At 40.8% G+C, this 25,129-nt stretch overlaps 1 long non-coding RNA gene across 1 annotated transcript in view; it reads left to right on the forward strand.

The window, feature by feature from the left end:
* Positions 1-3,013: 3,013 nt before the first annotated feature.
* The window catches only part of LOC106629159 (uncharacterized), a 63,095-nt gene continuing 40,979 nt past the window's right edge, over positions 3,014-25,129 (forward strand). The window contains exons 1-2 of the long non-coding RNA XR_001332320.2: positions 3,014-3,113; positions 10,473-10,584. This is a non-coding gene — a long non-coding RNA (uncharacterized LOC106629159). The remainder of the gene's footprint in view (positions 3,114-10,472; positions 10,585-25,129) is intronic.

The raw sequence follows: 25,129 nt of genomic DNA on the forward strand, positions 1-25,129 counted from the left end.
AGCAGACACAATTCTTCTAACTCAAAGGACGTTTTATCTGGCAGTCTAATAGCTTTCACTCACAGATATTACAATAATAAACCGTGAGTGAGAAAAGGTAATAAATATGGGCCTGCATATCTTAAATATATGACTGAATTTTATATGTTTACCAATCTACTTTAAATGTAAACCAGTAATGTTCAGGTCATCAAAAGCCAGCAAGACTGGGATAACCCAGCCTTCTGATTGATCCATCTGGTTGTTAAAGCCTGGTGAGAGTTTGCCTCTGATGGGGTTACCAGATGTCAGCCAAGCAGCAGTGCCCATGCCCTTAGCCCATGGCAGTAGTGAGATATGACACACAACCTTCTTCCACTGTAAATGCAGCTTAGGAAAGGTGTTTTCTCACATTTGAAACTGTTTAGGAGGAATATGAGTCAGTCAGAGGGAGATGATAAAGGAAATGAAAATCATTACTTACCTGCTGTGTGACCAGTGTCTTACTTCACCCACATTTTGTGAAGCTGGGCTTTTGCAGGAGGGATTTGTGCACTGTGACGTGAGTGATTCCAAAATTTTTGCCCAGCCGCTGCTGAGATATGGTTTAATACTTATGTAACTATTCCTAGTTACCTAATCTAGTAAAAATACTAGATGTCATTGGTCCTTCAGCATCCCTTACACCTTGTCCAATATGAGCTGTGGGTTGTTGGGGACAGGTTTATCCTTGGAGAGACACTTATAACAGAATGACTCTGTCCCTGGCTCTGATGGAAATGCAAGCCTTGTAAACAATACTAATGCCTGAACCTCTGCTAAAATCTGCAGACACCAGAAAAGTACCAAATCAGATCAGTAGGTCAGATCTTAATTGAGAAACAGAAATGCAGAAAAAAAAAAATCTAAGGCTCTGTTTTGAGATGCACAGGATGGATGCCTGTACACTGATATTCATCTCTCAAGACTAAAGACTGAGAAAGAACCTTCGTGCCATGTACAGGAGAAAAATCCAAGTTAGCCAAATATATTTTTGTTAATCATAATATTGATGAATCTTCCATGGCCACAAGACATGGTCTATGGCATACAAGCAGGAATTAGCCTTTATTACTGTCATATCTGTGTTGTGGGACTCCTACCATGGCAATCATCATCAAAGGGCAAGAGTCAGACGTTCTTCCTAGGAGGAAGCCCACATGGAGTACACAGCAGTGGGCTTTTACTGCCAGCATTCATAATCAGCACCATCAACTGCAGACTACTTTTCTGCTGCCATTAGTCACTAAGGATTGAGAGCAAATATGTGAGGAGAATACAATTAAATAGGTGCAAATGGAAAGCGGGATAATATGCAACAGGACTTTACCAAAGGTATATTTTGTGAAACAAACCCAGAACTCTCTGTGAGTAGAGGAAGGTTCCTGAATAAGGAGAAGGCAGAAGATTCAGCATGACTAGACCTCAGTCTGTGTTTGACATATAATTTCACAGAAAGCTGTTACAGGGGTTGATAAGATGCTGCAGCATGGGTAAGAAGTTGTCTAAGAAGAGATGCCACAGAGGAAATGCTCCCTCGTGGAAAGAAGCTCCTGAAGGATCAAGCAGCACAAATATCTAAAGTGTAACAGGTCCATCCATGTATTAAATTATGGACAGTACCAGTGACATTTCTTGATGGTGTGGCTGGGAGGAGCAACCAGGAGAAAGATCAGGATAGCCTGGAAAAGGGTTTGCATGAACTCGAGGACTTGAGGAATACTGACAGAAGTTCAAGCACTAGGCAACCAGAATATGTATTTTTAGAATAAACAATAATTATATCCAGTTTTGAGACTCATATCTGTGATTTACAGGGGTACGACCCTGTGGCCGTACAAGTGGTACATATTTATGGGTCATCAAATGAGTGTAACATAGTGAGAGGACTAGAGGAAGTGGCCTTAAAGTGAGACAGAAGAGATTCAGATTAGGCAACAGAAAAAAAATTTCCACTATTAGGGTGGACAGGTACTGGAATAGCTGCCCAGGGAGGTAGTGGAGTCACCATCCCTGGAGGTGCTCAAGAAGAGTCTGGATGTGCCGCTGGGAGATGTGGTTTAGGGTTATAGTGGCAGTGCCAGGTGGACGGTCGGACTGGGTGATCTCAAATCGCGGTAATTCCGTGATAGTCTTGGGAAAGACAGGGAGACCCCAAGGTGGTGGTTTTCACCTCTGAGCTATCATTATTATATATTCTGCTCAATTCTTAGGTATATAAGGGACTTGGTGTACCCTACAATCCAAAACTGACGTAAGGACGGCTCAAGGGAGGCTTTTGGTCTCCACCAACTCCTCTCTGCGGACCCCCAGCCGGGGACGTCACTCAGCTTCTTCGCAAGTCCTTTTTCCCGTCCACCCCTTCCGCCTCTCCGAACAAGTCTGTGGGCAGGACAGGACAGGACAGGGACAGGACAGGGACAGGACAGGACAGGACAGGATAGGACAGGACAGGCCGCGCGCCCGGGTCCCTCAGGAACGCGCAGTCCGAACCGAGCCCTGCGCGCCCCGGGCGACCCCGCGCGCTGCCCCCACCGGCCGCCCCGCGCCGCGCGCCGCGCGGGGGAGGCGGTCCCGCCCTCCGCGCAGCCCCATTGGCTCCCCGCGGGACTCTCCGCGCTCCCCTGCGCTTCATTGGCCGGGGCGCCCCCTGCACCGAGCCGATTGGCGGAGCGGGCCGGGATCCCCTCCGGCGGGGGGGCGGCGCTCGGGCGGGGGCGGCCGCTCGGTCACCTGCGGCCGGGGCGGCCCCGCTCCCCTCCGCCGGCCCCGCCGGGGCGGCCGCGGCTTCACTGGGAACGGCCGGGTAAAGCCGGAGAAACAAAGAACATGGCGAGGGGAGGAGGAGCTTACGCCGCCTCAACCGCCGGGAAGGGCGCTCCGGGGGCGTACAATGCCCGCCGCGGGGCGGGCTCGCTTCCCTCCGCCCCTTTTCCCCGCCCCTGTGGCCGGGCTGACGGGGGGCTGGGGCGGAACGGGACGGGACGGGCTGAACTGAACTGAACTGGACTGGACTGGAGATGGCCGTCGGGAGTGAGTCCGCTGTCTGCCGCAAGTTTCGCCCGGAGTGGGAAAGTTGGGCGGGACATGTCCAGGTAAGGAACGGGCGGGGGTCCCGCGGCACCTGCGGGCCGGGCCGCGCTCCCGCTCCGCCCGCAGCTCCCGGGGCTCCGGCCGCGGCCGCAGGTGCGGCAGGACGGGGCGGCCGTGCCTAGCGGGCTCCGCGGAGCCGGTGGGGGTCAGGCAGCCCTCGAGACTGGAAACTTTGTAGGAACTTGGAAGGTTGTCCGCACTGGTTGTCTCCCTGTCTGGGGAGAGCCGCCGCCGTGCGCTACCCCGCGGCACCTGACCCAAAACCTGGCGGGACTGTCAGGGCCAGAGCGGGAACCTCCTAAAAAACTCTTCCTAAAATTGCGTGGAGTTACAATCCTACCTGTGGAGAGGTGCCGGGACCGCTGCCCGTGTGAAAGGAAGATTCTCCAGGCGGTTTTCTACTGGCGCCCGCGCAGAGCGCGGCTCTCTGCTGGTTTTTCTCAACTCTTAAATTATTCTTTAGCTCTGGTCTTGAATAAATATTGCTCATGTCAGAATGATTATGGTACTGTTGAGAGGCCTTGGTCGGGATTTTGATCCTTTTAGTTTGTGCTGAAATGGAGACTTTGTTGTTTTTTGTGGTTTTTTTAAACTTTTAAACTAATTATTTGAGCATCCGGTCTGAGGAGTAACTTAAATGTATCTAACTGAGCGTTCAGCTTTTCAGCGTTTAAGATGTCCTGAGATAGTTAGCTGAAGTTTGAATCTTCAGAAGTGAAGAGATAAATCACTGGGCTGCCTAAAGTCATGATTAATGCGTTCACAATTAATTCAGTTACGGTCCTGTCCCCCCCCATCCTCCCGCAGATTCACATCGGAGCAGTTCAATTGCATATCAAAAGCCTCTTCTCATTTTCATTTAGTAAGTTATTAGACTTACGAACTGTTCTTGCTCCTTTAATTCTTGCTTTGCTCACACCCTCAACAATTGAAATGAAATTTTGGGGCAAGCGTCCCTGTGTGTTTGCTAAGACACAAGTAATAAAGACAGCTTAGTGACAGAAAAACCAGGAGCGTAAATAGCCATTATTTTCTATCAAAGGTTAATTAGTTATCATCTTTATATCTGCACATTTAAGTATAAGATGGGTAAAATTTTAAGGTGCAAGTGCACAGTAGTTCTGGAAGGTACTGTTACACATTGCCCCAGTTTAAGAAGAATATCTCTTTAAAATGTGTTGACATTTAATTGACCTTTGAAAGTTCATTCTGTTAATCATACTCAAAGCACTAAAGCTATGGTTGACTGATCTGGTGCTCGTACATTCAGCCGTGCTCAGCATATAAATTCTGCAGCATAATTGCTACTTATTGAGCAAGAGTTTCTTTTCTTCTCCGAAAATGAGAAAGTTTTGCTTCGCCTCCGGCTGGGTGCTACGGGTAGAGTTGTGAATCCAAATGCTTTCCTGCCATCAGTTGTTGTGGCGGGTGTGGCCTCCAGCCAGGCAAGAAATTCCTTTGCTGAAGCTGTGGGTTTTTCCTTCCTGAGGCCGCACATAGGGCAAGGTAACCTTGAAGGTTACTTCTGTATCTGCTTCGAGTCAAAACACAATAGGTCACTTTGCTTTTTATGTTTTAAGCTCTTCTATATGCCAGCTGTTTGAATGGAGAAGGCTGAGTTTAAAAAGGTTGATTGCAGAAGATAACTCCCTCTCTCCTCAAAAACTTGGCTTGTAAACTCAAACCTAATATACCCATGTTAATATGCATGCTACCTTTTTATGGCTGTTGTGCATAGCTTTGTTGTAACTCAAACTCATACAGATACAGGGAATGGAAGCATTACTTATGAGCTCACTGTTGAAAGATCTGGGCAAAAAATAATTTTTACTGGGTTCATTTTCTGGATAGATTTCCTGATGAGGTTAATATAGTTGGTAATAGTTTTTTGTGTATTTAGACCTCTTGTCTCATATAATGACTTTGTAAGTCTGTCTATTGCCTCATGAGAAATGAGGGAAATACTAAATGTTAGATGCAGTGTCAGTGGTTCCTAATACATCATTAGCTCTTTGCTGTTATCATTGAAAACTAATTAATAGCTCTTAGTCATTAATCTACTTACAAAGTTAGAGACCTAGCATTACTGTTGTAGTTTTCTAAGCTATTTTGTCAGTGCTGCTTTTGTACTGGAATGCCCTTGCCCTAACTGTGAAGACAAATATGATGTTCAAGGTGCATTTGCAGCCCAGTAGCTAACTGCCCTGACACTGTTGGGTTAGGAGCTGTTAAAGTCCACAGAGGCAGGGATTGTCTCTGAACAAGTATTCATCAGGGCTGTGTCCACCAGCACACGAGTTCTTTGAATACTAAAAAGCAATCCTGTGGTTGAGTTTTGTTTATTTTAGTAGAATAGGTACAAGGACCACACATGATTCATTTCACTGATTCTTTAGTGAAATGAATGAAGATAAATGTGCCAAGAGCATGTCTGTACTTTCTGTACAGTTGACAGAAGGAGGAGGCAAAACATTCAGGGTAGCTTAAGGGCTGGAGTGTGCAGATGCCTGACCTGCAGCTGCCCTGATGCCTGTAGCCCACAGCTGGCACCTGCTTTGTCTTTGGGATTTGCAGGAAAAGGCCGTGCAAGGTGTCCTCTCTCACCTCAGGGGACAACCTCGGGAACCAGCAGGACATATAGAGAGAGACCTCTGCAGCTTAACTTTTATAGAGGCTTAAGTCTTGGGTCTAGCTAGGTGAAGGTGTCAATCCATTTGTTATTTGCAGTTGCAAGCACTGCCCTGGAATGAGATGCCTGAGCAGGCAGGGTCTCCTTCCCCAAAAGGGGGTCATCTCACTGAGTTGGAGGAGTGATTTGAATGTGGTGGCTCTCCTGGGTGGCAGAAGCTCCTGGTCTGAACCTCTCCTGTTGAAAGCAGTGGCCAAAGCATGGATGGCATCACCACATAGGCACAGACATTCAGATGGGGGAGTGAAAACCAAGTTTTGAATTGTTGCTGAGACGGGCCTAGAGGAGGATTTAAACCTGAACTTTTCTTGTCCTAGTGTTTGTATTGTACAAAAAGATTTCTGGTGCAGCTGGTGTATTCCCAAACTCATTATTTTATTGTTGGGATAAAGGACATATCTGGAAGTTGCACATTCTTGCACTTCAGCAGTTGAGAAGTGACAGGGTGAGAAGGGGATTTGAGAACCATGTGGTGGTTTGGACGTGCAGTATTGGTTCAATCAGTGTTATGAAGGCTTCAGTGTTGGTACAAGTAGCTGCTGGCAGGAAGCTGTGTGCTTGGAGGGTAGTAACAGCCAAGAATGGATGATTAAAGTTTTAATAATATCTAAAACTTTATCAGGCGCCTAAACCCTTGAGGGTTAAGAGGGAGAGTCTTATGAGGGTGATGGTTGATGTTCTTTCTATCTGCATTCCTAGATTACTATGAAGAGGATAATGTGAAGTTATTCTCGGAAGATTATGGCACTGCGAAAGGAATGTAGCACTGGGCCATAAATTAACTGGAACAGGAAAGGCTTATTCTCAACTCCAGTTTATTAGCTCAGCCATATGCATATGTAACCCTTTGTACCAAAAACTTGTACTGTATAAGTATACCTTTCACAATAGCAGCCTAGCTATACAGCAAATAGATTTTTGTGCAGAAAAGTTTCTCCTTAAGTTCAGGTAGATAGAAAATAAGTTTTATGTTATTCTGTAGGACTGCTTTTGTCTATGACACTCCATGTTGAATAAAACACATGATAATATGTTCTCGATGAGTGTTAGATCCATAGATGCTTTTTCTCTGTAACCATTTGAAATTTTAGAAGCATGTGTTAGAGTGTATACATAGACAGGTTTAGTTGCATTTTAACATACTTCCTGGTCAAGGTGAGCCCAGGCCATCCTAATGTGACATGCCTGACATAATCCCAAGGGGATTAGTTGTTAAGACATTTGAAAAATAAAGTCAGGTCTTGCTTCAGTGGTTTTCCTTAGTGACACATGTTCTAAATTAAAGCTTTTGCAGCAAGTTGATTATAAACTTTCTATGAGTCTAAGCAACTGAGAACTGTTCTTGGACCTGTCAAGAGATGTACTCATAGCTCTAATTTTTAGCTGACTACTAAATCTATATTTATCCACCAGGGATTTTCCTCACTATTGACCATCAGAAAAGTGTTGATTTTTTTTAATAGAAAAAGGTTTCATATGTGCCCTGTTTCTTTTTCTGTTCCTTTTCCATAATCTCTGGGCAGTTATTTCTGCTATCATGAGTAAAATGCAGTTACTCGACCTGTTTGGATGTGTGAAAAGTTGTGTACGGGCAGCATTTAGAGTAACTCTTTGTGACTTATACTGAAAACTTTGGGGTGAAGGTGAGGAAGAAGAATAATTCTAATTTCCCAGTGCCTGGAGTTAATCAGTATGGGTTTCTTCTCATTTTGTGCCTTCCTCCTACCTGTAATTTCTCGCAGCTCCATTTTAGCTGTTCCAGAAGGGCTCACTCTGCCTTCTCTTCTTGCAGAAGTGTGTGTATTCTTTGTCATGTCAGCATTGATTACTTTGTAGTAGTTTTTTAAGCACTTTGGAGCTTCCCCAGTGTCTTAGCTGCGGCATTTATGCTGGTAAGCCCTCTTTCCTCTTTGCTTCACTGATAAGTCTAATGCTTTCTCCTTCTTTGTAGGACTGAATTGTGCCGCTCTTTCAACTTGGTGGGCGTGTTTTTGTCATGTGCTTATGAGTCTGTTGTAACTTCTGCTTCTTAAAAGTTGAGAGGAAAGACCTTTTCAGGGGGATGAGGATACAGGTTAACATTAACAAGATTCAGGTTCATGGCCCTGTCAGTATGATGTCAGCATTTTATCTGATAGGTCAGAATATTTAATTCCAAACTGTGGGATCAAGCAAGTGTTGACTGATGTTCAGCCTCATTCTGTCCCCTCATTACATAAGCCTGGTCACACCCAAGGAAAGGAGAGGCTGCTGGAAATAAATGAAGAATGGGACTTGAGTAGGTATATTGCCCCAGTGGGTATGTGTGCAAAGGTTAGTACATTTGCTGCACATGAACTCTAGTTTTTTTCTTTAAATGTTGCTGTTATATATTTCTTTCGCTATGAATAAAAAAGTGTTTTCTAAAATACTTTAGAAATGGTGTTCTTAATAAAGCTGCTTTCTACACACTTCTAGTGGATGTTTTGCTTCACATAGTACCCAGTAGTTCTCTTTCATCTAGAACTAATTTCTGATAATGTTCAAGTACCTTTGGGACAAGAGTAATCAATGCATTGCACAACCTCATGGGTAAGGATGTGTGAGGTGAAGCCTTGCAGACTCTTCTGCAACATCTGGATACTTGTGCATTTCACTGTGGAGCATATTAAGTTGCAATAGTGTAGGGGTCAGAGGCTGTATTTGTTTTGATCTTCTGGAGATAAAGGATAAACATTATGATTGTGCTAATTATTTTGAGAGTCTTTATGTCCCAGTTTTGTGTTTGAGCTCTAAATGAGGAAAGGAGTGATGGGAAGTAAGAAATGGCCTTCCCTGTATTTGCAGGGAATCTGGGATGGATGCGGTGTCCTACCTATAGGCAAGCAGAAATGATTCCTGCATTAACAACCTGACCTTGAAACTGGAAATACGAGGGTAAACTTGAAACATGTGAGGTGTGAGCCACTGGGCTAGATCATAGTTAAAGTCCCTGCTTTTCTCAAGAGTACAGCAGGGTATAAAATAGTTCCCCAGGAATGTGACTTCAGCAGAAATTGCATGTCCTTAATAAAGGAAATAAGAAATGTGTTTTAGGAGAGAGTTTGCAAAATATGGGATGAAAGTGTTCTAGAACTTGGAGGATGTTGGGGCAGAATTTTTTGTTTATACATGGTTCTGGTCAGCCCAACATATGTCTGTTCCTGCATGCAGGGATCTCAGGTGTGTGCCATAACTGTAATGTGTCCCCTGTGCCAGAGTCTTATCACTGCAGCTGTATTTTGCCTTTGAAATGGACAGTGCAGCTGAATGAGTTGTAAATGCTTTAGGTATTTTGTTCACACTTTTGAAGCTAAGTAAATGTTCTTTTCTAATCATGGGATCTGTTATATTAGGCTCCCTTGGACAATGTGTCTCCCATAAAACTATGAGAAGTTACTACCATTGGAGACTGTTTTGTGTTCTAATATATGCTGTTTATTCTTGTGCTGACCCAGTACGTGGTCTTAGTATTTATCTGACATAAGAATCCACAAACTTAATGGCTCTGTACTGGGAGGTGATGCAGCAGTGGGGTGTTAGGCACAGTTTCAGGCCAGACACTATACTGCTTGTGGAGCAGCAGCTGGCATGGCACTTGGCTCTGCCAACAAGGAGAGAGAAATGCTTTGAACCACCTGGGTGTCACCCACTTCTGCCAGCTGATACCAAAGAACAGTCAAACCTGTTGCATATTCCTTTCTGGCCAGTACTTAAGGTTTGCAGGCTTCACAGTAGTTCCCTCATGACACTGAAATGGAGAGGAGTAAGCAACACCATACTGTCCACTGATGCTATAGCAGAGCATAAATAGTGCTCATACTCCTCTTTAGCTTTCACTTGTTGCTGCAGCTGGCTGGTGGAGATGTGTTCATCAAAGGCATCTTTGTTTCATGTGGCACATCCAAAATGGGCTCAAGTACCTTCAGAAGGAGTACAAATTGATAAATAATATGTTTTGAGTAGATTCATTTCAGTTAATAAGTGCTACATCCTGCACTTCTTTTGCTTTTGTTGTGTGCTCATAACTTAGATTTCAGAACTGTTGTGTGTGTTTTCTTCCTCTATTTTAGGTTGGTTTACTTTAGTTCTCCTTAATTTGTTTTTTCTATGCTCTTCTCAATCTCTGTTTCTTTCAGTTTTTCCTAATGTTGTGGTTCTGTCTTGTGTATCGGAACATAGAGAACAGGAGTTTTCTATATTCTTCTTCCTCTAGAATGATTGTGAATAAATTCTTCTCCATCTTAAAGGGTCTGGGGAGTTTGCTTTCCTGAAATGATGTTAAATCTGAGATTGATTATGTGGGTGGTTTTGGTTGTGTAATCTGTATGTTTCTTAATATAATAAATGAGAATTCATTATGCCTACCTCTGGTGGGAAATTTAAATTCTTCAGTGTTGTTTCTGAATACTTATGCTTCCTTAGCAGTTAACCTTTATCTACATGGATTGAGAGACAGCTGTGTTCAGGAGTAATGTGTCACTTTAAACACATTCTAAGTTTTAAATGACAGTACCAGAAAAGGACACAGTTGTAATAATGGTTGTTAAAAGCTATATGGCTTCTTGCAGACAGCCCTAATAATGAGAACTATGTGATCTGAACTGCTGAACTTCTGGAATTACAATAACTTCTGTTCATGTATGTGATTCAGATTCCTGGAAATCTGAGGAGCAGCCTTTGGTGGATGAAGAATGTAATTCTCCCTGGAGATGTGGGTATCCCTTTTGAAGGGGACTGAAGTAGAATCAGCTGATATCCAAGGAGTAAGTTCTTGGGCTTTTTTTTACCAGATATATTGCTAGTGAGGTGCACTGTAATCCACTTGGATGGATTAGAAGCTGATTAAAGTCTTTAATGATTAGACATTGAGGAGAGAATTTTGGGAAGAGGCTCAAGAAAACTAGGCACTAAATGTTGTTCATGATTTTACCAAGAGTTTTGACATCTCATTCCCAAATGTTTGGATGTTTTGTGTATCGTTTGGTGCATAATTTCAATTGTTTGTATGCAACTGCCTGCTTAGTGCAGGGGGAGGCTGTTGCTTCTGGCATTTTAGAGCTAAAATGCAGCTGGGAGAATTGGATTCATGTACAACAGTTGGAGATACTCATGCTGTGTCATAACAGCTGTGAACTCAAGTTCATGTAAGTAATGTGTGCTTAATCTTCCTTTGCTGTCAATGACAGGAAGAGGAGGAATAATATTTTCCCATATTTAATGATGATCTTGAAGTTTTTGACAAGCAAATTTGAAAATGTAAACTACAAAGCAATTTAGGAAATAATTGCCATGAGTTAATTTTTTGCAAATTCTATGTAGCTTTTAATTTGCGTTTTCATCTGTTGCTATTCCAGTGTTAATCTGATATGATTAAAAACTAATTTACCTGTCTGACTTACCCCGTCACCTCATCTATATGGAAGGTAACAAAAGAGGTAGAGGCCCTTTTTCAAATTCTAGGAGCGCTTGGCAAGTTTTGGTTTAGTTGTTTGTTTGTTTGCTTTTGTAGTTCTTTCTTTGTCACCAATAATCCATTCATCTGACTTAGAAATTTCAGGGGAATGAGAGAAAAGCATGGGAAAGCTTTTTTTATTTTTTTTTTTCACAGAACAGGGCTTAAGTGCTACCAGTTTGCCCCTTTCTCTTTCTGGGACATTAACTATAAATTCATGAAGACATTGAAAAGTTTGAATTATGTTTCTTTTGTGTTACATGTATTTTACCTGTTCAGGTATGTTTCACCTTATTAAGATCAGCATGTATCAAGCCCTGTTGATTGCTATTTGAGTCTTGGACAATTTCTTACTAAACACCTCTGTAAGAATACTTTACAAATTAAATATCAGAGTGGTAAAGACAACTCATTGCCTTCCCCTGCATAACAGTCCATACTGAGTGACTCACACTTTTGGACTGACCTTCTTTTGACTTTCATACAGATATAATATGTTTGTGTTTTTAAAATGGAAAGGTAGTCATATATGGAGTGGAATTGCATATGGTTGCTGATATAATGTCCCTCATGCAATGAATTCCATTTTTTAGGCATCCTACATTTTCCCCCTTTAAGGTATAGATATTAGGCCAGTATATTTACAAATGAAATGATAATTTATCGTCATGAGTAAGTGTAATTAGGCTGAAATACTTCCATTCTGCAATCAGTGTTTTGCATTTGAGGTTTTTTGTTTTGTTTTGTTGGGGGTTTTTGTTACTTTCTATGCATATTGTTTTACAAGGTGATTTAAGGTATTTCTTAGCTGGCTTGTAATAAATAAGATGGAACTTGCCAAGAGAGAAACTCTTTTCCTTTTATTCCAAAGTATTGTTGTAGCAAATATATTTTCTTATTGTCCTGTTTTTCAGTAGATCTAACATAGGGAAGGCCATTACCTCCTCATATTGCCAACTTGGTGAAAAGTTGGGGATCTTACTGAGAGTTTCATAGCTTGTCATGATAGCTCTCCTTAGGAGAGGGTGAGTGGATCCTGTGGCTGTGGTGTGGTATATAGATGCCAAGTGCTAGGAATTCCTGGAATGTAGAGTTGTGCAGCACTGATAAAGTTTGCTTTGTTTCCTTAGTGACTTGACCCATTGAGAAAATGTGATTCCCTAGGAAGCTTTAGGAGCTCAAAGTTTATATTGAATAAAGGGAAAGGCCCTAGCATAATTCTGCTTGTTTTCACCTGCTGCCTGAAAGATTAATTTTCTTAACCTTAGTATAGAAAATACAACCCTGAGTTTTGAAAGTGATTTATAGAGATCCTTCACACTTATCAGTTTGAGTAAATAAGCCACAGGCTTCTGCGTTCCAGCTACAGTCTTTTCATAACCTACTCGGTTTCCAGTGTGGTAATTTCATTTGGGAGTAAGAAACTTTCAAGGAAAAACACCTTCTAATTAGTGTGATATAATCACTCTGCTTGCCTGCTGTGGTTTCATATGACTTCAAAAAAATAGTTGAGTGATTAATCTTTAATTTTCCCCATCATTAACTTAATAAGGAAATGGGATATAGAACAAAAAGCAAACAGCAGAACTGTACAACTGAGACGTTGTTATGCCAAATCTTTTTGGCATTTTCATTTGGTGAGAAATGCCATTCTGCCAACTCTATGTGAAGAGTAGCAGCAACTGGTTAGCTCAAATAATTTGTAGAAACCTTGAACTTTATTGAAGCCTTTGCAGAGCCTGCTGTTCAACTTCTTCCCTCTTCCCCACAGTCCTCTGTGGGCTGGGTGGTGGGTTTTTTTTTCCATGGGTTTAATTAGAAGCAAATATTGCATAAGCTAACTTCTAATATAAAATAATTTCCATGTATCCACTTTTCTGAGGGGAAGGAAGCCATCCCAGACACTTTAGTGAAATACCCTTAGGAAGGGTTTGGTTCTATTTTTGTGCCGGTTACTATCTTTAGCTGCTGTGCTGATAAGTGAACTTTGTTGTAGAGTAATGCAGTTTTTGTATGAATGTGACAGGACTGGTCAAGTCTCTTGGAGAACAAAAACAAATACAACAGTGGAAGCAAGTTGCTCTTTTTGTACGTCTTTATTTAATTCTTACCGGGTGTAAAACAGGCAACGTAATACTAGAAGTGTAATGCTTGAATAGAAAATATGCCTGGCTGTTTGCAAATGTTCCTCTGGGAGCTGTACTTTATTTCATTAATAAATACTATAAAAACAGTCCAGTGTACATCTGTGGGCAGCAAGACAGCAACAGAAGTTGTAGTGATCATAACTAACCTGCTTGGAGGCTTCTGCATGTTAATAATATAAAATAAACAGCCAAGGAATGTGTATTGCTGTTGACAGTGAGCGACTGTAAACATCCTCGACTGGAAGCTGTGAAGCAGCAGATGGGGCTTTCAGTCGGATGTTTGCAGCTGCCAACTGCCACAGACGTCAAGAAATGTTTGACACTTAAAACGTAGCTGTCTGTTTAAGACTTTTATTTCATTTATCACAGGCATACAAATTAGGCCAAACTTTTCTACATACTGCTTAATCTTTATTGCAATGTATGTGTCTTAATATCTAGAAATCATCCAGTCTCTGTTAGGAAGAACCAAAAATTAAATCGGGTTATATTTTTAACTGTAAACTCAGTTCTAAGTTTTCAGAGTTGCTTGTTTGTACAGGTTGCTTGGTTTTGTTTTTAGACTCCACCAGAAAGTTTTCACAAGATTATTTCACATCTTTATCGTCTCTCCAATGGTTCATTTACAATTTGAAATCCTAAGCCTTGTAGGAACTTAAAGGACTTGTGGAAACTAGAAATTCACCAGTAAGCAAAACTGGGGGGAGTGGGAGAAGTATTAGAAATTTATATTTCCTGTAAGAGATCCAACCCTTTAAAATGATGGGGAGGTCAGGGAGATTTTATGTGTCCAGGTTTACCCCTGATGTATCATAGCATCACAACTGTTTTGGGGTTCAGTGATCTTCCCCTTCACACTCCCTTGCAAAAAAAAAAAAGGAAGTGTTAAAAGTTGATTCATACTTTTCTAGAAGTCAATTGAGACAATTTCAAAATTCCAGTCCTGCCAACTAATTATGTATGTGGGTGGACCCTGTTGCTGAAATAACGACCATAAGACACAGTGAACAATTTCTGTGATTGGGACACTACTTAAGGGTGATTGCTATCGTTCCAGAAAAAGAGCAATGAGGTTGTAGCACATAACTGATTTTAGCTGATATTTAAGTTGATATTGAATTTCTTCTTGAGAGAACATAGAGAAGAAGATAGGCATCTGCTTGGTACATATGTTAAATATCTACGCTTTTGGTAAACTGAGTTGTGTTGTTAATTTTCTTTTTTCTTGTTCTCAGTGTCCTTTTTTCTGCAATATGTTTGTGTGCATGTCTGTATAAAAGTATGAGAGGACATAATCTAAACATTAATCTGTCCCTTTACATTTCACATAAGATGCAGATGCTCTAAGATTTTCTGGACTTTTTGACTTTTTTTTGTAGTTTAATATCCTGGTCAGAGTTCTTACAAAAACATTATTGGAGGTAGGTAAAACAGTATCTGCAATGTCAAAATTCCCATGTTTTGTATTTGAGAAACTTCACTAGTTTGGGTTTTGCAAATAGCATTCAGTGAAGATTAGTAAACTTGTCAGGTTCAAATTATATTGTATTTCAGTAATGCTTGAAGGTCCCGTTAGGACTAGCACTGTACATCATCTGCACACTTCTTCTTCATAACAAGGTATGAGGTCTCCCAAAAAGGATTTACAGTCAGATTCCAGAGTAGTGGAATTTAGATGATGTGGGTAGGTGTCACATGGGAAGACTGAGAGGAGGAGGGCAGAGGCATGGACATTTTTAGTGGCTTTGAATTGCTTGCTAATTAAAATGTAAGAAGACAAAAGACATATCTTCTTAGCCAGTTATTTATTTGGCTATAAATATCTTGAAAGATGATGGTTTAGTCGGATGGCATATGGATTTGAAATTAGGACAGACACTGATGAAGCTGTGATTTTAAGTTGATGATTTCTTTGCAGGTGGAGCAGGTGAAATGGGCAGAGGTTTCCAAAAAGCCTTGTTTTGCAGATCTGATGACTCGGATCAAATAATTTTGAAGATCAAATGACTCAGAAGAGCTTGTAGTAAACTCAGAAAAAGAAAATTCAACAAATACAGCATTTGACTTAAAATAATTGGAAATTTAATTCAGGGCCAAGGTAGTTGGTAGTTGATAGTTGTTCAGGGTATGGCTTAAATGGGCTGTAGAAATAGCTGAATTTTTTGTATTTATGGTAGAAGAAAAATGGGAATTATGGGCAACAGGTTACATTTGTGAATGATAGAGGTGGGTGTTACTGCTGACAAAGTAAAACAGTAATGAAAAGAGTTGTGGTTTAACAAATAACAAGTGCTTAGAGGAGTCTTTCTGGGCTTAAAACTGGCTTTATTGACAACCATGAGAACCTGCTAAAGTGAGCTTGTAATGAAATTTATGAGACTGGGATGAACTTGAGAAATGCCATCTAGGCAGAGGATTCTTGACGTAATCTCATCTGGAAAGCTTCGCGATAGTTTTGAAGAGGATTGAGCAATAGGAAAAGACTTGCATAGACAGAGTATTTAATATCAAAAGCATTAAGTACCTCCTGTGAAGATTTACATATTGATAATATTTGTGCTTTGGCAGGAAATTCTTTCAATACCCATTCTATTACTCTTCTTCCTGAATTACGTACTGTCTCAAAGTTCAGCATGTTTCCTCTCGGAAAATGTAGTAATATGTTGAGAATGTTTTCTTCAGCCTCTAATCACACTTCATGCACATGCGTTTTCTTTGGAAAAAGCAGCTTCAGACATGTAACCTGCTCATCTGCCAGCTACCTCTTAAAAACTGCTAGGGCTAAACTTCAGAAGAGTTGATGGTGGTTTGACATGGGTGGCTGGATGCCAGGCACCCATGAAAGCCACTCTAACACTGCCTTCCACAACTGGACAGGGAAAGAAAATAAAAGATTCATGAGTTAAAATAAGGACAGAAAGATATCACTCATCAAATATCGTCACTGGCAAAACAGACTTGACTTGGGGATATTAATTGAATTTATTACAATTCAAAATTAGAGCAGAATAATGAGAAGTAAAACAAAGTTTAAAAGCACCTTTCCCCCACTCCTCTGTTCTTCCCAGGCTCTACACAGTGGCAAAGGGAGATGGAGAATGGTGGCTATGATCAGTTCATCACAGATTGTTCCTGATGGTGCTCAGGGAGAGGAGACTTTCTCTGATCAAGTGTGGGATCACTCCCATGGGAGACAGTTCTCCAGGAACTTCTCCAATGTGAGGCCTTCCCATGGATTTAAGTTCTTAATGAACTGTTCCAACATGGGTCACTCTTCCATAGGGTGCAGTCCTTCAGGCACAGCCTGATCCCCCAGTGTGGGTCCCCCACAGGGTCATAAGTTGTACCAGGAAGCCTGTTCCAGCATGGGCTCCTCTCTCCATGAGTCTGTGCATCCCTGCTGGGAGCCTGCTCCAGCACAGACTTCCAGCAGGGTCACAGCATCTTTTGGGCTTCTACCTGCTCAGGTGTGGGTCTCTTCCATGGGCTGCAAGTGGATCTCTGCATCCCCACAAATGCAGGGGAATCTCTGCTCCAGTGCCTAGAGCACCTCCTCCCTTTCCTACTCCACTGATCCTGGTGTTTGCATAGTGTTCCTCTCACATACTCTCACTCCTCTCTTCTTTGAGACAAATTTTTTTTGCACAATAACTTCTTTTCCTTCTTAAATATGTTATCATGGGGCGCTACTACCGTCTCAGACTGGCTCACTCTTGGCCAGCAGCAGGCCCGTCTCATAGCTGGCTGTCATTGGCTCTGCCAGACATGGGGAAAGCCTCTGGCAGCTTCTCACAGAAGCCACCCTTGTAGTCTCCACTGCAACCAAAACCTGGCCATGCAAACCCAATACAAGAGTGTTAGAGCAGTGGCCCTTATTTTCTGTCTGAAATAGCAGCTGGCCACTAGCTTTGTCTTACCTTGAATATTGTGTATGTTGTCTTACCTGGTACTTGTTGAGGTCACCATCTCCCTGAGTAGGCAGGGTGTTGTTTTCAGGCCCTGGCTTTCAGATTTGGATAGGTCATCCATCCATCTATCTATGGAATTAACAATGTATTCTTAAAAAGCTTCTTCGCTCCCCAGCCCTGTTTGAAAGAAAAGAACAGGTCTTATCTGAGTGGTCTTGGTTTTGACTCTGCAGAGGTTGTGTCTGCCAACCAGGGGAGGGAAGTAAAAGAGGAAAATCAACCAGCGCTATTTACATCTGCGTGCTGTTTATGGAAATCATCTTTAAAATGACAGGGCAACTGTTGGAAATGGCCCAGTCCATCTGCCTACATATGCATTTGTTACGATGAAAATACAGGTGATAATGTGCATGGAAAGCTTTCAGTACTGAGCTGTTGTTCCTACTCAAGCTACACTCAAAACCATTTATTGTTCAGATATGTGCTTTAACTCTGCTTGAAAAGTGTGTTTAATCGCCCTGTTTCTTGAGAAGTATTGTAGTCCACAACCTCAGGATCACGTCCAGAGAAACCGCAGCGTTCTGGAGACCACCATGGAACACCAATGAGATGGGCTCCTGTTCATGAAACCATTTATTCAGCATGGGAACAAACTCAGATCCAGAACAGAGAGCCCCAGACAGAGGCCGAGCAGGGGTTTTTGAGGGACAGAACTCTTGAGAGTCTCCACCTTTGAGAGTGGAGTTCAGGGTCAGGGACCACTAGAAACACAACAAGGGAGAAACCCCCAGGGACTCAAACCCAATCAGAATTCCTGGGCCACCCTTCACAAGGGGTTTGGGGTGGGACAATGCTTATCTGAAACTAACTCTGCCTCCCCAAGGCACGTCACAACAGAGAAGTTATCTTTGTTAACTGTATGTGAAATAGGCATTAAACAATGTGCTTATGTTGTTTAGAAACAGCATAAAAGAAGATTAATTAATCCTGTATCACTAAAAAAAATCTGAATTAGAAAGGATGATTCCTTTGAGTTGAAATTAATTAAGTTGAATTTGGCATATAACATTTTTCCCCTTTAAGCAGTAATTTATAGACCAAGATGCATGAACACCATTTTTTTTCTATTGACATACACAGGCTATTTTGGTTTTTTCCTAAAGCTTCAAATAGTTATTATGAAACAAATAAATGAACAAAGGATATGGGAAGGAAGCCACGTGCCATGCAGTGACAGTGTTTTTCCAGATGATAGCTTGAGGCATCTTTTTTAGCGGTGGATGTCAACATAGCTGCTTTTATTTAACAATACATCTCTTAATTTAATACGGATAGCCAGCATTTTCCTCCAGTTCAGGCTTCCTGTTATTGGCACTTGGATTTTTCTTGTGAATAAATCAGAAATACTTCTGTAACTTTGTTTTGTGTTGCTGAAGTATTTTTTCTTCCCCCCCGCTTCCTTTTACATCTTTTGATGAAATACATACCTCCTTTCATAGTGCAGGGCATAGAAAATTAATTCAAGAACTTCTGCCTGTAGCAAGGTAAGACTATCAGTGGAAGAGAGGGTTACTGCTCAGAGCAGTTTTTTTGCAATCTCCTTTGGGCATCCAGGTGTATTTCAGTCAGTAACAGGTCTTTTAGTAGGTCTTTGAGCATTGATCTGGAGGAGCTCTGAGCCATTCTGTCTTCTTCATTGCACTCCTTTTTTAACTCTTCTTGTGTAAGGACAGAGGGCCTGCTTTTAGCTTTCCAGGATGCTGTGCAGAGATCTTTTATCTCTTTGCTTTCACCATATCACTCATCTCTTTGCCTTTCCTTGACTCACCTCTATTCATTAGATGCAACTTAAACTGCTTGCTTTTGTCTTCATCACAGCCTGTACATGAAATAACTCCCACATCCAGTTGTAATGCTGTTATTCTCTGTTATGGACCTGCACTTTTTCAGTCCTTTTCAAACCTTTTTCCATGGTCTCAGAAATAAGAGGTTAATTAGTCAACAACCTTTTTAACTACTTTGTTGTAGTAAAAGCTTTGGAAGAGTTTGTGCACTCTGCTGAAGGCCATAGGCTGTTAAGAGGGTTCTTACAGTAATGTTTATAGTACTCTCTTTCCTCTTGCCCTCTTCACCTTCTGTATACTTAGAGAATAGGATTAATATTTTCATATTGCAGTGTTGACTTTGCAGACTTGATAGCTGCATTTCTGATGTGTGCTGCTATTTCTGGGGAAGCTGTCTGCTTTGTTCTGTGTAGAACAGTGAAAACATTTTACTTCCTCCTGAAAGATTTTCACCATTCTGCATAACAACTTGAATATCCTTAATGTTCCTTTATATATATTTGTGTATATGTATGCTTGAAACTAACTGTATTAAGAAATTCCACTATACAAGAATGATATACTTTGCCTTGTATTTTTATCAGTGTATGCGTACATACACATACACACACATGTGTATCAGACAAGAAGGATAAGAAAGAGGCAAAGGAAGCTGTGCAAATGGATGGGGTTTTTTTCTACCCATTGCCTAGGTGTGCACGCTGTGCAGAATAAACCAGCTTTGTGTTCTATAATTTCTTTAAAAAATTAATTGCTAGCATTCTACCTGTAGTTGATGACATTATTTAATGAAATATGTGCTTATCTGAAGCTCTTGCTCAGAAATTAGTGGTTTAAAATAATAAAGCAACTGAATACTTAGTCTACCTGCATTAAGTTCAAATGCTCCTGTTCCTTTAGAGCAAGGATCTTACTAGTGTTTCAGCAATTTTATGGAGGCCAGAATGATCTGTGAAGTTCCGTTATTTTGATTGTTAAAAGCCATGTAACCTTAAAGCCTTTCTAGATATCTGATGTGATTCTGGGATTCAGAGCAATGATTAATTCTCTAACTATAAATGTTCCTCATCAACATCCTGAAATGTTTTCAAAACATACAGAGGGGTTTTTGACAGCTTAAACTAAACAAGGATGAAATAGCAGAAAGCCTATGTGAGACACATTTATTTGCTGTCTCCTTGAAATCATACCTGCTATGAGGGGTTTTGATCTTTTGTTTGAGTAGTGATGTCCCTTAAGACACTGCAGCCAGTAAATGGAGCTTCTGTGTAATGCATGGAAAGCAGTGAAAGCAAGGAAACTGGCTTAGGTCCTAGATTTACAGGATAAGGGCAAGACCCAGCTAGAAGCAGAGGGAAAAGCATATAAAGCAACACTCAAATGGCTCTGTAGAAGTGGCACAATGTCCTGTCTGCTAAACGTTCTACAGGTCTTCTTAGAGAAATTTGCATGTATAGAAGCATCTTCAGAAATACTTGAAAGACACAGGTCAGACTTCAAATGGCTGTATATATTCTGCAGAGCTTTTTAGATGACGCTCAGGGCTATGACCCTGTAGATGTACAGTTCTGAGCAAAGGTGGCAGCTGTTGACAGGTCAATAATATAGGTATCTGTGAGTCAGTGAAGTACCTCATAAATGTTTATTTTTTGAATACATAAGCTTCTTAACAAAGAAACTAATAATAATTGTTAACATTCTGAAAATAAATATGGTTGTGTCTTAAGGTGGAAATCCACTAGAAATGTAATTTCTCTGTCCCACAGTGGGTTAGTGGGTTATCATTACTGTTGAATACTCTGTCGGATTCTAATTGTTCATGAAAATTGGTAGGAAATACCTATGATAAGCATTTATGTTGCTGAACTTACTACAGCTGTGCTGTAGTTAAATATACTGCACTGTTCTAGGCTTACATTAATGAATAAGGAGAGGCCTTTCTACACGACAATTTTATATGTTTTATTTTAGATACATATTGTCTATTTGTCCCCAGTTGCCCTGCTTGTTTCTCTCCTTTGGCTTCAAAGTCAGTCTAGGATAACTACCTCAGGTGTACATATCTTTGCTTGTAGAAGTCCATTTGTAGTCAGATGAATTCAATTTTTTTTCCTCAAAGGAAGAAATTCAGAAGGTAGAAAGCTTTTGAAAAATACAAGGGGAAAGATGAAATAAGAACTCAAAAAGTGTAGCACTTTTGAATGGCTTACAAAAATCTGACTAGTCATGGAAGAATCCATAATCAAGAGAGATAGCAAAGACAAAATGCTTGAGAATAGAGGTGGAAACAGTGCTTTAAAAATATTCTTTTCCTTTCTCCTGCCACAAGAAATCCCTAAATAGACGTCTCTAAGCTTTTATTCCATGAATATAAATTAGAAGATAATGAAGCAATGTATTAAATTAGTAAGAAAATGTCATGGATGGAGGGAGGACAGCTGGACAGTCAGAAAGAAAGACAGATTTTTATTAGACACAAAAGGATTTTAATATTGGTGTTCATGATCAGGTAGAAGTCAAAATTATATAGTAGTGCTTAAAGACAATACTCTATAGAGTTGTCAGGCTTGTGATTAAAAAGCTGGGGCGTAGTCAGATACAAATGTTGATGGCATTCTTTCAACTTTAGCAAGCCAGGATGATGTTTAACAACAGCTATTAAAATAGGTCATAGTTTAGAAGATGCCAATAACTTCTATCAAGGAATTGGAGAGAAGTAATATAAAAAACTCTGTGGATTACTAATCTAAAATTAGCGTACTCCAGATTACAGATGGAAACTAAATTGTGCCAGGGCTTAACTGAGTGAGTAGAGTTTATGACTGTTTATAGACTGTCAGCTTGACACAGTTTTGGACAGAAATACTGAAAAAGGACTGGGACCAAGGTAGATAGGTTGAGTAGATCCCACCAGGAAATGGAATTCACTTGTTGTATTCTCTTTTTATTTCATGTTGTCAGGCAGATTGATAGCTTCATACAAACACTAGCCTTTATGATATATTCCACAATATTGGATTTGGCAGCCCAAACGTCCTGATAGAAAAAATTGAAATAGTAAAAAGTCTAGATATGGTGTATCTGGTGAACAGATTTAAAACTATCAATGAATAGTCACTGACTGGTATGTTTCCCTGGGGTGTGGAGAGTGGTGGGCTTTGATTCTTTATTTTCTCTTAGTTTAGGTTTTTTTTTTTCTCTAGAGAAATCCTCAAGTATTCCTGTTAGCTTGCAAGTGAATTAAATATTGGAAAGGTACAATGAAGATGGGAATGATAGGTGAAAGGTGATGAAAGGTGATATGGTAGGTTACTTGTATCTCCTAGAAAGCAAGGTGGTACTGTTCACTTTGAATGTAACTAAAACATACACACGTACACATTTAGAAACCGGAAGTGTAGGGTATGTTTACACATCCTTCAGGCAGAATTTGTAACAGTGAGGAGTTAGAAAAGTGACAGTACATAAGCCTAAGTGGTATTTTGTACTTTTTTTCGAGGCAGTATGTTATTTGAGGATAGGTGGACCATAGCTATGACCTAGTACATGTCTTCTGTGTTGGAAAAGGGAAGGCAGGGTTGCTGTCTAGTGCAAGGCAGTGGGCAGTGTCAGGAGATGGGGAAATAGAGGGAGGCATGAAGAATGAATGTCTGGTTTAGTGAAGGGGAAAAAAAGAGAAAAAGCAAGCTAGTAAAGCTGAAAGTGTGGAATGGACAAGCATGGGAGAAACAGTACCAAAAGCTTGAAAACAAGTGTTTCAGATAACATTTTTGAAATGCTTATATATTTTCAGTCTGCTTTTTGTGTCAAGCAGTAGAGCACGACTGTCAGGCAAAATATGTCACCAGTGTACCTCTGATACATCTGATCAAAAGCATTCCTGCGTGCCTCACTGACAGGGTGGAAACAGAGCGCTGACCAGCTCTGTGGGGAGTGAGGGTGTGGACAACAGCATGAGAGGGATCAGCCTTTAACTTGGGATGTCCTAAAGAGATGTACCTTTGTGTCTGAGAGAGAGACTGGATGCTTATGTCTTCGGAAAATAAAACCTTCAGAGGATTCATCTCCATGCAGTCAGGAAAGAATGCTGATGGATTTTTTTTTTCATAAAACATGGTTGTGCTGTTTTGACCCCTAAAGAGGATCATCAGCATCATCTTACAGCTTGTGTTGGATGGTATTTTTGAGAGGGATAGAACTTGGCTATATAAAACCAGCACGTTAAAAGTGTCATTTGAGAGTTCAGAGTTGGCAGGTCTCAGACCTGAAGTAGCTGCACTATGGATTACTTCTAACACTGAGCATGTTCTATCACTATGAGCTGAGGTTAGCAGATCAAATTCCTAAGTTAGTCAGTCTCTGATTCATCTTTTAAATGTTCCAGGTCTTCAAAGTAAGCCAAATTCTCTACAGCAACAAATAGTTCCACTTCTCTGAGCATACTGAACAAGTAAGTCCAGCAAAATCTAAATGCACTTTGGCAAGACAGTATAGTGCTGGAAAAACTTGCCAAAATTGACTTGGCAAAAGTTCTTCTGTTTTCAGTAGATTTGGAATAGAATCTGACAAGATCTCAGCTCTCTCTCCATGGGAACTATGTGGCTCTCTTAAATATTCTTACTATTGGGTGGATTGTGTGTTAGGAGTATAGCAATAGAAGCACTGGATGCCTTTCTTGCACAGTATCCCTTATCTCTAAGATGTGAGAAATGGGTTATAGCTACATTAGCAGAGTCATTCTTATGCTTGTTAAATAAATGGGAAAGTGTGGCTGTAAATACGAAGGGGCAATGCTTTCTCCAGTGTTTAAAACTTAGTAGTTGTTCTGTCCTAGTCTGGCCGTAGTGAAGGTTTGAAATTCTGTCAGCAGACCACAGTCAGGAAGGCTTCTGGGTTAACAGCCAGAATTAATATCTTCCCGTGGAAACAAATCCCAGAAGATGGAAGAACCAAACAATAGTGTAAAGAAGTCTAGACCAGTACCCTGCAGTGTATTATTTTTAATTCTTCAAATTTCTGGTGGTGCTTGTGGTAACACAAATACAAATTAGATGCTACTGTTTCAGTTTAGGCTGTTTTCGAACAGTGGGGAGTAAATGGTTTGGGGCATTAGTCAGATTTCCCAGGCATATGTGACAGCATGGAAAATAATATTTTTACACTTTATGCAAACAGTAAACAGGTAAAGAAAGAGAAATAGATTAAGGCAAACAGAAGCACTGGGAGCAGGGAATAAATAAATAGCAGTCTAAAGAGAGCAAGAAAACTGCCATAGAATTTGAAAGTTGTCACAGGCCTTGTTTCCTTTTCTACTTATTTTTAAGTTTTGATTTCCTGACCTGACTGAACTGAATATTGAGGCTGTAGCAAGATGCTGGTGGTGTCATTGATGATGCCTAAGATGGATGTTCAAAACAATTTAAATGCTAAAAATTAGACAGGATCTCCCTCTGGAGGTCTTTAAAGGCATCTCTGTCCATGCAGGGAATTTTATACTTTTTTTAGAAAGACAGCACTGTTTAGTTCCTAAAGCTTGGAATTATCCTGGATCAGGTAGTTGCTTCTGCCTCACCCTGGATGTTTAGTGGAAGCACAATATATGACCAAACCAGACTGGTTGCTGACTGAATGGGAGAACTAATCTGTCCTGTATGAGTGGGGTTTTTACACCATACTGAAAAAAGGTAGTTAAGGCAGTTCATGCTGACAGGTTAAATAGAAGGTTTTGGCAATAAGGTTTTGGTTTAATTTTCTGGCAAGTGACCAAGGGATCTAGGGAAGAAATTATATTTGGCAGCTTCATTAAAACATGGGACCCTAAAGAAGTAATTGCAAAGGCCAAATCTCTAGCATAGCCCCCAAACCACAGTAAGGAGCAGCCTGAGTATTCGACATATGATAGGTATGTTCTTATTAATTGTCAAAAGAATGAAGGATGCATTCTGTTCATGGTTGAT

This window comes from Pseudopodoces humilis, chromosome 3 (genome assembly GCF_049639895.1).
Source record: "Pseudopodoces humilis isolate 2021_Gansu_Grassland_sample_001 chromosome 3, ASM4963989v1, whole genome shotgun sequence".
NCBI classification, from domain to species: domain Eukaryota; kingdom Metazoa; phylum Chordata; class Aves; order Passeriformes; family Paridae; genus Pseudopodoces; species Pseudopodoces humilis.